Source organism: Pelmatolapia mariae, linkage group LG14 (genome assembly GCF_036321145.2).
Source record: "Pelmatolapia mariae isolate MD_Pm_ZW linkage group LG14, Pm_UMD_F_2, whole genome shotgun sequence".
In the NCBI taxonomy this organism is placed as follows: Eukaryota; Metazoa; Chordata; class Actinopteri; order Cichliformes; family Cichlidae; genus Pelmatolapia; species Pelmatolapia mariae.
The window spans coordinates 36431987-36441566 of NC_086239.1; the positions used below are offsets into that span (position 1 = coordinate 36431987).

Consider the following 9580-nt stretch of genomic DNA (forward strand, 5'->3'; position numbering starts at 1 on the left):
CAAATCTCCGCCCACCCACAGTACCTCAGAGGCCTGCGGAGCTCCCTGGAATTGCGCGCTTTCTTCTATTATTTCTTTTGAACAACGAGGAGAGGGCCCAGCCTGACGGCAGACCCTGCCAAAAAATAGGTGCAACTCCTTAGCCTCACTCTCCAGGGAAGTCTTTAGTAAAAGGCGAAAGACTTGTACGTTATGAAGAGAAGCCAGAGTGTGTGTTTCTTTGGCCTCGCAGGAAGCCGCAGTGACTCCTCGTCCCGGCTTCCGGCGTCACGGTAGGCCCTGTTTGCTTGGCTGAAGCGGCAGATCTCAGGCCCCGCCTGCTCTGCTCCAGAGCTCCACTTTGACAGGAGAGGGGTGACTGGAGAGGAAGTTCGCGGCTTCAGGCTGCTTTCTGGCTCTTGGCTTGGCGGACCTTAACTTGTTTGGCTTTCTTGCTTTTGCACAAAGTCAGCAAAGGGGGCACCGTTCCCGGAGGCGCTGCAATACCGGGTCGATGCGTGGAGCGAACGGAGCGAGCCCCTTATTCGGCTCCCTGTTCTAAAAATGCGTTTAATACGTTGCCCCCGAATCGGGGGCGTCTCAGATATTAAACTGATAAGAACAGATACTACACTTGATCTTAGCCAAAAGGCCGAGAAGCGATGGCCTCCTGCGGGTTCCTGGCTGAGCCGCCTTCTCGGGACACTTCTCGCTTGTGACGGTGCGCTCTTTCACTTGGCTCACAGGGAGGGAGCCGCTTCAAATCTCCGCCCACCCACAGTACCTCAGAGGCCTGCGGAGCTCCCTGGAATTGCGCGCTTTCTTCTATTATTTCTTTTGAACAACGAGGAGAGGGCCCAGCCTGACGGCAGACCCTGCCCAAAAATAGGTGCAACTCCTTAGCCTCACTCTCCACGGAAGTCTTTAGTAAAAGGCGAAAGACTTGTGCGTTATGAAGAGAAGCCAGAGTGTGTGTTTCTTTGGCCTCGCAGGAAGCCGCAGTGACTCCTCGTCCCGGCTTCCGGCGTCACGGTAGGCCCTGTTTGCTTGGCTGAAGCGGCAGATCTCAGGCCCCGCCTGCTCTGCTCCAGAGCTCCACTTTGACAGGAGAGGACGTTCGCGGCTTCAGGCTGCTTTCTGGCTCTTGGCTTGGCGGACCTTAACTTGTTTGGCTTTCTTGCTTTTGCACAAAGTCAGCAAAGGGGGCACCGTTCCCGGAGGCGCTGCAATACCGGGTTGATGCGTGGAGTGAACGGAGCGAGCCCCTTATTCGGCTCCCTGTTCTAAAAATGCGTTTAATACGTTGCCCCCGAATCGGGGGCGTATCAGATATTAAACTGATAAGAACAGATACTACACTTGATCTTAGCCAAAAGGCCGAGAAGCGATGGCCTCCTGCGGGTTCCTGGCTGAGCCGCCTTCTCGGGACACTTCTCGCTTGTGACGGTGCGCTCTTTCACTTGGCTCACAGGGAGGGAGCCGCTTCAAATCTCCGCCCACCCACAGTACCTCAGAGGCCTGCGGAGCTCCCTGGAATTGCGCGCTTTCTTCTATTATTTCTTTTGAACAACGAGGAGAGGGCCCAGCCTGACGGCAGACCCTGCCAAAAAATAGGTGCAACTCCTTAGCCTCACTCTCCACGGAAGTCTTTAGTAAAAGGCGAAAGACTTGTACGTTATGAAGAGAAGCCAGAGTGTGTGTTTCTTTGGCCTCGCAGGAAGCCGCAGTGACTCCTCGTCCCGGCTTCCGGCGTCACGGTAGGCCCTGTTTGCTTGGCTGAAGCGGCAGATCTCAGGCCCCGCCTGCTCTGCTCCAGAGCTCCACTTTGACAGGAGAGGACGTTCGCGGCTTCAGGCTGCTTTCTGGCTCTTGGCTTGGCAGACCTTAACTTGTTTGGCTTTCTTGCTTTTGCACAAAGTCAGCAAAGGGGGCACCGTTCCCTGAGGCGCTGCAATACTTTTCTTCTATTATTTCTTTTGAACAACGAGGAGAGGGCCCAGCCAGACGGCAGACCCTGCCAAAAAATAGGTGCAACTCCTTGGCCTCACTCTCCACGGAAGTCTTTAGTAAAAGGCGAAAGACTTGTACGTTATGAGGAGAAGCCAGAGTGTGTGTTTCTTTGGCCTCGCAGGAAGCCGCAGTGTCTCCTCGTCCCGGCTTCCGGCATCACGGTAGGCCCTGTTTGCTTGGCTGAAGCGGCAGATCTCAGGCCCCGCCTGCTCTGCTCCAGAGCTCCACTTTGACAGGAGAGGGGTGACTGGAGAGGATGTTCGCGGCTTCAGGCTGCTTTCTGGCTCTTGGCTTGGCAGACCTTAACTTGTTTGGCTTTCTTGCTTTTGCACAAAGTCAGCAAAGGGGGCACCGTTCCCGGAGGCGCTGCAATACCGGGTCGATGCGTGGAGCGAGCCCCTTATTCGGCTCCCTGTTCTAAAAATGCGTTTAATACGTTGCCCCCGAATCGGGGGCGTATCAGATATTAAACTGATAAGAACAGATACTACACTTGATCTTAGCCAAAAGGCCGAGAAGCGATGGCCTCCTGCGGGTTCCTGGCTGAGCCGCCTTCTCGGGACACTTCTCGCTTGTGACGGTGCGCTCTTTCACTTGGCTCACAGGGAGGGAGCCGCTTCAAATCTCCGCCCACCCACAGTACCTCAGTGGCCTGCGGAGCTCCCTGGAATTGCGCGCTTTCTTCTATTATTTCTTTTGAACAACGAGGAGAGGGCCCAGCCAGACGGCAGACCCTGCCAAAAAATAGGTGCAACTCCTTAGCCTCACTCTCCACGGAAGTCTTTAGTAAAAGGCGAAAGACTTGTACGTTATGAAGAGAAGCCAGAGTGTGTGTTTCTTTGGCCTCGCAGGAAGCCGCAGTGACTCCTCGTCCCGGCTTCCGGCGTCACGGTAGGCCCTGTTTGCTTGGCTGAAGCGGCAGATCTCAGGCCCCGCCTGCTCTGCTCCAGAGCTCCACTTTGACAGGAGAGGACGTTCGCGGCTTCAGGCTGCTTTCTGGCTCTTGGCTTGGCAGACCTTAACTTGTTTGGCTTTCTTGCTTTTGCACAAAGTCAGCAAAGGGGGCACCGTTCCCGCAGGCGCTGCAATACTTTTCTTCTATTATTTCTTTTGAACAACGAGGAGAGGGCCCAGCCAGACGGCAGACCCTGCCAAAAAATAGGTGCAACTCCTTAGCCTCACTCTCCACGGAAGTCTTTAGTAAAAGGCGAAAGACTTGTACGTTATGAAGAGAAGCCAGAGTGTGTGTTTCTTTGGCCTCGCAGGAAGCCGCAGTGTCTCCTCGTCCCGGCTTCCGGCATCACGGTAGGCCCTGTTTGCTTGGCTGAAGCGGCAGATCTCAGGCCCCGCCTGCTCTGCTCCAGAGCTCCACTTTGACAGGAGAGGGGTGACTGGAGAGGACGTTCGCGGCTTCAGGCTGCTTTCTGGCTCTTGGCTTGGCAGACCTTAACTTGTTTGGCTTGCTTGCTTTTGCACAAAGTCAGCAAAGGGGGCACCGTTCCCGGAGGCGCTGCAATACCGGGTCGATGCGTGGAGCGAACGGAGCGAGCCCCTTACTCGGCTCCCTGTTCTAAAAATGCGTTTAATACGTTGCCCCCGAATCGGGGGCGTATCAGATATTAAACTGATAAGAACAGATACTACACTTGATCTTAGCCAAAAGGCCGAGAAGCGATGGCCTCTTGTGGGTTCCTGGCTGAGCCGCCTTCTCGGGACACTTCTCGCTTGTGACGGTGCGCTCTTTCACTTGGCTCACAGGGAGGGAGCCGCTTCAAATCTCCGCCCACCCACAGTACCTTAGAGGCCTGCGGAGCTCCCTGGAATTGCGCGCTTTCTTCTATTATTTCTTTTGAACAACGAGGAGAGGGCCCAGCCAGACGGCAGACCCTGCCAAAAAATATGTGCAACTCGTTAGCCTCACTCTCCACGGAAGTCTTTAGTAAAAGGCGAAAGACTTGTACGTTTTGAAGAGAAGCCAGAGTGTGTGTTTCTTTGGCCTCGCAGGAAGCCGCAGTGACTCCTCGTCCCGGCTTCCGGCGTCACGGTAGGCCCTGTTTGCTTGGCTGAAGCGGCAGATCTCAGGCCCCGCCTGCTCTGCTCCAGAGCTCCACTTTGACAGGAGAGGACGTTCGCGGCTTCAGGCTGCTTTCTGGCTCTTGGCTTGGCGGACCTTAACTTGTTTGGCTTTCTTGCTTTTGCACAAAGTCAGCAAAGGGGGCACCGTTCCCAGAGGCGCTGCAATACCGGGTCGATGCGTGGAGCGAACGGAGCGAGCCCCTTATTCGGCTCCCTGTTCTAAAAATGCGTTTAATACGTTGCCCCCGAATCGGGGGCGTATCAGATATTAAACTGATAAGAACAGATACTACACTTGATCTTAGCCAAAAGGCCGAGAAGTGATGGCCTCCTGCGGGTTCCTGGCTGAGCCGCCTTCTCGGGACACTTCTCGCTTGTGACGGTGCGCTCTTTCACTTGGCTCACAGGGAGGGAGCCGCTTCAAATCTCCGCCCACCCACAGTACCTCAGAGGCCTGCGGAGCTCCCTGGAATTGCGCGCTTTCTTCTATTATTTCTTTTGAACAACGAGGAGAGGGCCCAGCCAGAAGGCAGACCCTGCCAAAAAATAGGTGCAACTCCTTAGCCTCACTCTCCACGGAAGTCTTTAGTAAAAGGCGAAAGACTTGTACGTTATGAAGAGAAGCCAGAGTGTGTGTTTCTTTGGCCTCGCAGGAAGCCGCAGTGACTCCTCGTCCCGGCTTCCGGCGTCACGGTAGGCCCTGTTTGCTTGGCTGAAGCGGCAGATCTCAGGCCCCGCCTGCTCTGCTCCAGAGCTCCACTTTGACAGGAGAGGACGTTCGCGGCTTCAGGCTGCTTTCTGGCTCTTGGCTTGGCAGACCTTAACTTGTTTGGCTTTCTTGCTTTTGCACAAAGTCAGCAAAGGGGGCACCGTTCCCGGAGGCGCTGCAATACTTTTCTTCTATTATTTCTTTTGAACAACGAGGAGAGGGCCCAGCCAGACGGCAGACCCTGCCAAAAAATAGGTGCAACTCCTTAGCCTCACTCTCCACGGAAGTCTTTAGTAAAAGGCGAAAGACTTGTACGTTATGAAGAGAAGCCAGAGTGTGTGTTTCTTTGGCCTCGCAGGAAGCCGCAGTGTCTCCTCGTCCCGGCTTCCGGCATCACGGTAGGCCCTGTTTGCTTGGCTGAAGCGGCAGATCTCAGGCCCCGCCTGCTCTGCTCCAGAGCTCCACTTTGACAGGAGAGGGGTGACTGGAGAGGACGTTCGCGGCTTCAGGCTGCTTTCTGGCTCTTGGCTTGGCAGACCTTAACTTGTTTGGCTTGCTTGCTTTTGCACAAAGTCAGCAAAGGGGGCACCGTTCCCGGAGGCGCTGCAATACCGGGTCGATGCGTGGAGCGAACGGAGCGAGCCCCTTATTCGGCTCCTTGTTCTAAAAATGCGTTTAATACGTTGCCCCCGAATCGGGGGCGTATCAGATATTAAACTGATAAGAACAGATACTACACTTGATCTTAGCCAAAAGGCCGAGAAGCGATGGCCTCCTGCGGGTTCCTGGCTGAGCCGCCTTCTCGGGACACTTCTCGCTTGTGACGGTGCGCTCTTTCACTTGGCTCACAGGGAGGGAGCCGCTTCAAATCTCCGCCCACCCACAGTACCTCAGAGGCCTGCGGAGCTCCCTGGAATTGCGCGCTTTCTTCTATTATTTCTTTTGAACAACGAGGAGAGGGCCCAGCCAGACGGCAGACCCTGCCAAAAAATAGGTGCAACTCCTTAGCCTCACTCTCCACGGAAGTCTTTAGTAAAAGGCGAAAGACTTGTACGTTATGAAGAGAAGCCAGAGTGTGTGTTTCTTTGGCCTCGCAGGAAGCCGCAGTGACTCCTCGTCCCGGCTTCCGGCGTCACGGTAGGCCCTGTTTGCTTGGCTGAAGCGGCAGATCTCAGGCCCCGCCTGCTCTGCTCCAGAGCTCCACTTTGACAGGAGAGGGGTGACTGGAGAGGACGTTCGCGGCTTCAGGCTGCTTTCTGGCTCTTGGCTTGGCAGACCTTAACTTGTTTGGCTTTCTTGCTTTTGCACAATGTCAGCAAAGGGGGCACCGTTCCCGGAGGCGCTGCAATACCGGGTCGATGCGTGGAGCGAACGGAGCGAGCCCCTTATTCGGCTCCCTGTTCTAAAAATGCGTTTAATACGTTGCCCCCGAATCGGGGGCGTATCAGATATTAAACTGATAAGAACAGATACTACACTTGATCTTAGCCAAAAGGCCGAGAAGCGATGGCCTCCTGCGGGTTCCTGGCTGAGCCGCCTTCTCGGGACACTTCTCGCTTGTGACGGTGCGCTCTTTCACTTGGCTCACAGGGAGGGAGCCGCTTCAAATCTCCGCCCACCCACAGTACCTCAGTGGCCTGCGGAGCTCCCTGGAATTGCGCGCTTTCTTCTATTATTTCTTTTGAACAACGAGGAGAGGGCCCAGCCAGACGGCAGACCCTGCCAAAAAATAGGTGCAACTCCTTAGCCTCACTCTCCACGGAAGTCTTTAGTAAAAGGCGAAAGACTTGTACGTTATGAAGAGAAGCCAGAGTGTGTGTTTCTTTGGCCTCGCAGGAAGCCGCAGTGACTCCTCGTCCCGGCTTCCGGCATCACGGTAGGCCCTGTTTGCTTGGCTGAAGCGGCAGATCTCAGGCCCCGCCTGCTCTGCTCCAGAGCTCCACTTTGACAGGAGAGGACGTTCGCGCTGCAATACCGGGTCGATGCGTGGAGCGAACGGAGCGAGCCCCTTATTCGGCTCCCTGTTCTAAAAATGCGTTTAATACGTTGCCCCCGAATCGGGGGCGTATCAGATATTAAACTGATAAGAACAGATACTACACTTGATCTTAGCCAAAAGGCCGAGAAGTGATGGCCTCCTGCGGGTTCCTGGCTGAGCCGCCTTCTCGGGACACTTCTCGCTTGTGACGGTGCGCTCTTTCACTTGGCTCACAGGGAGGGAGCCGCTTCAAATCTCCGCCCACCCACAGTACCTCAGAGGCCTGCGGAGCTCCCTGGAATTGCGCGCTTTCTTCTATTATTTCTTTTGAACAACGAGGAGAGGGCCCAGCCAGAAGGCAGACCCTGCCAAAAAATAGGTGCAACTCCTTAGCCTCACTCTCCACGGAAGTCTTTAGTAAAAGGCGAAAGACTTGTACGTTATGAAGAGAAGCCAGAGTGTGTGTTTCTTTGGCCTCGCAGGAAGCCGCAGTGACTCCTCGTCCCGGCTTCCGGCGTCACGGTAGGCCCTGTTTGCTTGGCTGAAGCGGCAGATCTCAGGCCCCGCCTGCTCTGCTCCAGAGCTCCACTTTGACAGGAGAGGACGTTCGCGGCTTCAGGCTGCTTTCTGGCTCTTGGCTTGGCAGACCTTAACTTGTTTGGCTTTCTTGCTTTTGCACAAAGTCAGCAAAGGGGGCACCGTTCCCGGAGGCGCTGCAATACTTTTCTTCTATTATTTCTTTTGAACAACGAGGAGAGGGCCCAGCCAGACGGCAGACCCTGCCAAAAAATAGGTGCAACTCCTTAGCCTCACTCTCCACGGAAGTCTTTAGTAAAAGGCGAAAGACTTGTACGTTATAAAGAGAAGCCAGAGTGTGCGTTTCTTTGGCCTCGCAGGAAGCCGCAGTGACTCCTCGTCCCGGCTTCCGGCGTCACGGTAGGCCCTGTTTGCTTGGCTGAAGCGGCAGATCTCAGGCCCCGCCTGCTCTGCTCCAGAGCTCCACTTTGACAGGAGAGGACGTTCGCGGCTTCAGGCTGCTTTCTGGCTCTTGGCTTGGCAGACCTTAACTTGTTTGGCTTTCTTGCTTTTGCACAAAGTCAGCAAAGGGGGCACCGTTCCCGGAGGCGCTGCAATACTTTTCTTCTATTATTTCTTTTGAACAACGAGGAGAGGGCCCAGCCAGACGGCAGACCCTGCCAAAAAATAGGTGCAACTCCTTAGCCTCACTCTCCACGGAAGTCTTTAGTAAAAGGCGAAAGACTTGTACGTTATGAAGAGAAGCCAGAGTGTGTGTTTCTTTGGCCTCGCAGGAAGCCGCAGTGTCTCCTCGTCCCGGCTTCCGGCATCACGGTAGGCCCTGTTTGCTTGGCTGAAGCGGCAGATCTCAGGCCCCGCCTGCTCTGCTCCAGAGCTCCACTTTGACAGGAGAGGGGTGACTGGAGAGGACGTTCGCGGCTTCAGGCTGCTTTCTGGCTCTTGGCTTGGCAGACCTTAACTTGTTTGGCTTGCTTGCTTTTGCACAAAGTCAGCAAAGGGGGCACCGTTCCCGGAGGCGCTGCAATACCGGGTCGATGCGTGGAGCGAACGGAGCGAGCCCCTTATTCGGCTCCTTGTTCTAAAAATGCGTTTAATACGTTGCCCCCGAATCGGGGGCGTATCAGATATTAAACTGATAAGAACAGATACTACACTTGATCTTAGCCAAAAGGCCGAGAAGCGATGGCCTCCTGCGGGTTCCTGGCTGAGCCGCCTTCTCGGGACACTTCTCGCTTGTGACGGTGCGCTCTTTCACTTGGCTCACAGGGAGGGAGCCGCTTCAAATCTCCGCCCACCCACAGTACCTCAGAGGCCTGCGGAGCTCCCTGGAATTGCGCGCTTTCTTCTATTATTTCTTTTGAACAACGAGGAGAGGGCCCAGCCAGACGGCAGACCCTGCCAAAAAATAGGTGCAACTCCTTAGCCTCACTCTCCACGGAAGTCTTTAGTAAAAGGCGAAAGACTTGTACGTTATGAAGAGAAGCCAGAGTGTGTGTTTCTTTGGCCTCGCAGGAAGCCGCAGTGACTCCTCGTCCCGGCTTCCGGCGTCACGGTAGGCCCTGTTTGCTTGGCTGAAGCGGCAGATCTCAGGCCCCGCCTGCTCTGCTCCAGAGCTCCACTTTGACAGGAGAGGGGTGACTGGAGAGGACGTTCGCGGCTTCAGGCTGCTTTCTGGCTCTTGGCTTGGCAGACCTTAACTTGTTTGGCTTTCTTGCTTTTGCACAATGTCAGCAAAGGGGGCACCGTTCCCGGAGGCGCTGCAATACCGGGTCGATGCGTGGAGCGAACGGAGCGAGCCCCTTATTCGGCTCCCTGTTCTAAAAATGCGTTTAATACGTTGCCCCCGAATCGGGGGCGTATCAGATATTAAACTGATAAGAACAGATACTACACTTGATCTTAGCCAAAAGGCCGAGAAGCGATGGCCTCCTGCGGGTTCCTGGCTGAGCCGCCTTCTCGGGACACTTCTCGCTTGTGACGGTGCGCTCTTTCACTTGGCTCACAGGGAGGGAGCCGCTTCAAATCTCCGCCCACCCACAGTACCTCAGTGGCCTGCGGAGCTCCCTGGAATTGCGCGCTTTCTTCTATTATTTCTTTTGAACAACGAGGAGAGGGCCCAGCCAGACGGCAGACCCTGCCAAAAAATAGGTGCAACTCCTTAGCCTCACTCTCCACGGAAGTCTTTAGTAAAAGGCGAAAGACTTGTACGTTATGAAGAGAAGCCAGAGTGTGTGTTTCTTTGGCCTCGCAGGAAGCCGCAGTGACTCCTCGTCCCGGCTTCCGGCGTCACG

At 55.1% G+C, this 9580-nt stretch overlaps 26 non-coding genes across 26 annotated transcripts; all 26 read right to left on the reverse strand.

Annotated features, from left to right (window-relative positions):
* Positions 1-98: 98 nt before the first annotated feature.
* LOC134642048 (U5 spliceosomal RNA) lies at positions 99-212 on the reverse strand. The gene has a single exon (XR_010095785.1). It is a non-coding gene; the product is annotated as a U5 spliceosomal RNA (small nuclear RNA).
* Positions 213-452: 240 nt separating this feature from the next.
* On the reverse strand, positions 453-643 carry LOC134642361 (U2 spliceosomal RNA). The gene has a single exon (XR_010096085.1). It is a non-coding gene; the product is annotated as a U2 spliceosomal RNA (small nuclear RNA).
* Positions 644-837: 194 nt separating this feature from the next.
* On the reverse strand, positions 838-951 carry LOC134642074 (U5 spliceosomal RNA). The gene has a single exon (XR_010095810.1). It is a non-coding gene; the product is annotated as a U5 spliceosomal RNA (small nuclear RNA).
* A 226-nt stretch (positions 952-1177) lies between these two features.
* LOC134642391 (U2 spliceosomal RNA) lies at positions 1178-1368 on the reverse strand. Its single transcript, XR_010096114.1, has one exon. It is a non-coding gene; the product is annotated as a U2 spliceosomal RNA (small nuclear RNA).
* A 194-nt stretch (positions 1369-1562) lies between these two features.
* LOC134642574 (U5 spliceosomal RNA) lies at positions 1563-1676 on the reverse strand. Its single transcript, XR_010096276.1, has one exon. It is a non-coding gene; the product is annotated as a U5 spliceosomal RNA (small nuclear RNA).
* Positions 1677-1976: 300 nt separating this feature from the next.
* On the reverse strand, positions 1977-2090 carry LOC134642101 (U5 spliceosomal RNA). The gene has a single exon (XR_010095835.1). It is a non-coding gene; the product is annotated as a U5 spliceosomal RNA (small nuclear RNA).
* A 240-nt stretch (positions 2091-2330) lies between these two features.
* LOC134642409 (U2 spliceosomal RNA) lies at positions 2331-2512 on the reverse strand. Its single transcript, XR_010096132.1, has one exon. It is a non-coding gene; the product is annotated as a U2 spliceosomal RNA (small nuclear RNA).
* A 194-nt stretch (positions 2513-2706) lies between these two features.
* On the reverse strand, positions 2707-2820 carry LOC134641932 (U5 spliceosomal RNA). The gene has a single exon (XR_010095672.1). It is a non-coding gene; the product is annotated as a U5 spliceosomal RNA (small nuclear RNA).
* Positions 2821-3120: 300 nt separating this feature from the next.
* LOC134641933 (U5 spliceosomal RNA) lies at positions 3121-3234 on the reverse strand. Its single transcript, XR_010095673.1, has one exon. It is a non-coding gene; the product is annotated as a U5 spliceosomal RNA (small nuclear RNA).
* A 240-nt stretch (positions 3235-3474) lies between these two features.
* On the reverse strand, positions 3475-3665 carry LOC134642302 (U2 spliceosomal RNA). Its single transcript, XR_010096028.1, has one exon. It is a non-coding gene; the product is annotated as a U2 spliceosomal RNA (small nuclear RNA).
* Positions 3666-3859: 194 nt separating this feature from the next.
* LOC134641856 (U5 spliceosomal RNA) lies at positions 3860-3973 on the reverse strand. Its single transcript, XR_010095596.1, has one exon. It is a non-coding gene; the product is annotated as a U5 spliceosomal RNA (small nuclear RNA).
* A 226-nt stretch (positions 3974-4199) lies between these two features.
* On the reverse strand, positions 4200-4390 carry LOC134642324 (U2 spliceosomal RNA). The gene has a single exon (XR_010096049.1). It is a non-coding gene; the product is annotated as a U2 spliceosomal RNA (small nuclear RNA).
* A 194-nt stretch (positions 4391-4584) lies between these two features.
* On the reverse strand, positions 4585-4698 carry LOC134642597 (U5 spliceosomal RNA). Its single transcript, XR_010096298.1, has one exon. It is a non-coding gene; the product is annotated as a U5 spliceosomal RNA (small nuclear RNA).
* Positions 4699-4998: 300 nt separating this feature from the next.
* LOC134641934 (U5 spliceosomal RNA) lies at positions 4999-5112 on the reverse strand. Its single transcript, XR_010095674.1, has one exon. It is a non-coding gene; the product is annotated as a U5 spliceosomal RNA (small nuclear RNA).
* Positions 5113-5352: 240 nt separating this feature from the next.
* On the reverse strand, positions 5353-5543 carry LOC134642263 (U2 spliceosomal RNA). Its single transcript, XR_010095989.1, has one exon. It is a non-coding gene; the product is annotated as a U2 spliceosomal RNA (small nuclear RNA).
* Positions 5544-5737: 194 nt separating this feature from the next.
* On the reverse strand, positions 5738-5851 carry LOC134641935 (U5 spliceosomal RNA). Its single transcript, XR_010095675.1, has one exon. It is a non-coding gene; the product is annotated as a U5 spliceosomal RNA (small nuclear RNA).
* A 240-nt stretch (positions 5852-6091) lies between these two features.
* Positions 6092-6282, reverse strand: LOC134642244 (U2 spliceosomal RNA). Its single transcript, XR_010095970.1, has one exon. It is a non-coding gene; the product is annotated as a U2 spliceosomal RNA (small nuclear RNA).
* Positions 6283-6476: 194 nt separating this feature from the next.
* On the reverse strand, positions 6477-6590 carry LOC134641936 (U5 spliceosomal RNA). The gene has a single exon (XR_010095676.1). It is a non-coding gene; the product is annotated as a U5 spliceosomal RNA (small nuclear RNA).
* Positions 6591-6706: 116 nt separating this feature from the next.
* On the reverse strand, positions 6707-6906 carry LOC134642418 (U2 spliceosomal RNA). The gene has a single exon (XR_010096140.1). It is a non-coding gene; the product is annotated as a U2 spliceosomal RNA (small nuclear RNA).
* A 194-nt stretch (positions 6907-7100) lies between these two features.
* Positions 7101-7214, reverse strand: LOC134642598 (U5 spliceosomal RNA). Its single transcript, XR_010096299.1, has one exon. It is a non-coding gene; the product is annotated as a U5 spliceosomal RNA (small nuclear RNA).
* A 300-nt stretch (positions 7215-7514) lies between these two features.
* Positions 7515-7628, reverse strand: LOC134642017 (U5 spliceosomal RNA). The gene has a single exon (XR_010095754.1). It is a non-coding gene; the product is annotated as a U5 spliceosomal RNA (small nuclear RNA).
* A 300-nt stretch (positions 7629-7928) lies between these two features.
* On the reverse strand, positions 7929-8042 carry LOC134641937 (U5 spliceosomal RNA). Its single transcript, XR_010095677.1, has one exon. It is a non-coding gene; the product is annotated as a U5 spliceosomal RNA (small nuclear RNA).
* Positions 8043-8282: 240 nt separating this feature from the next.
* On the reverse strand, positions 8283-8473 carry LOC134642274 (U2 spliceosomal RNA). Its single transcript, XR_010096000.1, has one exon. It is a non-coding gene; the product is annotated as a U2 spliceosomal RNA (small nuclear RNA).
* Positions 8474-8667: 194 nt separating this feature from the next.
* LOC134641939 (U5 spliceosomal RNA) lies at positions 8668-8781 on the reverse strand. Its single transcript, XR_010095679.1, has one exon. It is a non-coding gene; the product is annotated as a U5 spliceosomal RNA (small nuclear RNA).
* Positions 8782-9021: 240 nt separating this feature from the next.
* On the reverse strand, positions 9022-9212 carry LOC134642245 (U2 spliceosomal RNA). Its single transcript, XR_010095971.1, has one exon. It is a non-coding gene; the product is annotated as a U2 spliceosomal RNA (small nuclear RNA).
* Positions 9213-9406: 194 nt separating this feature from the next.
* LOC134641940 (U5 spliceosomal RNA) lies at positions 9407-9520 on the reverse strand. Its single transcript, XR_010095680.1, has one exon. It is a non-coding gene; the product is annotated as a U5 spliceosomal RNA (small nuclear RNA).
* Positions 9521-9580: the final 60 nt, after the last annotated feature.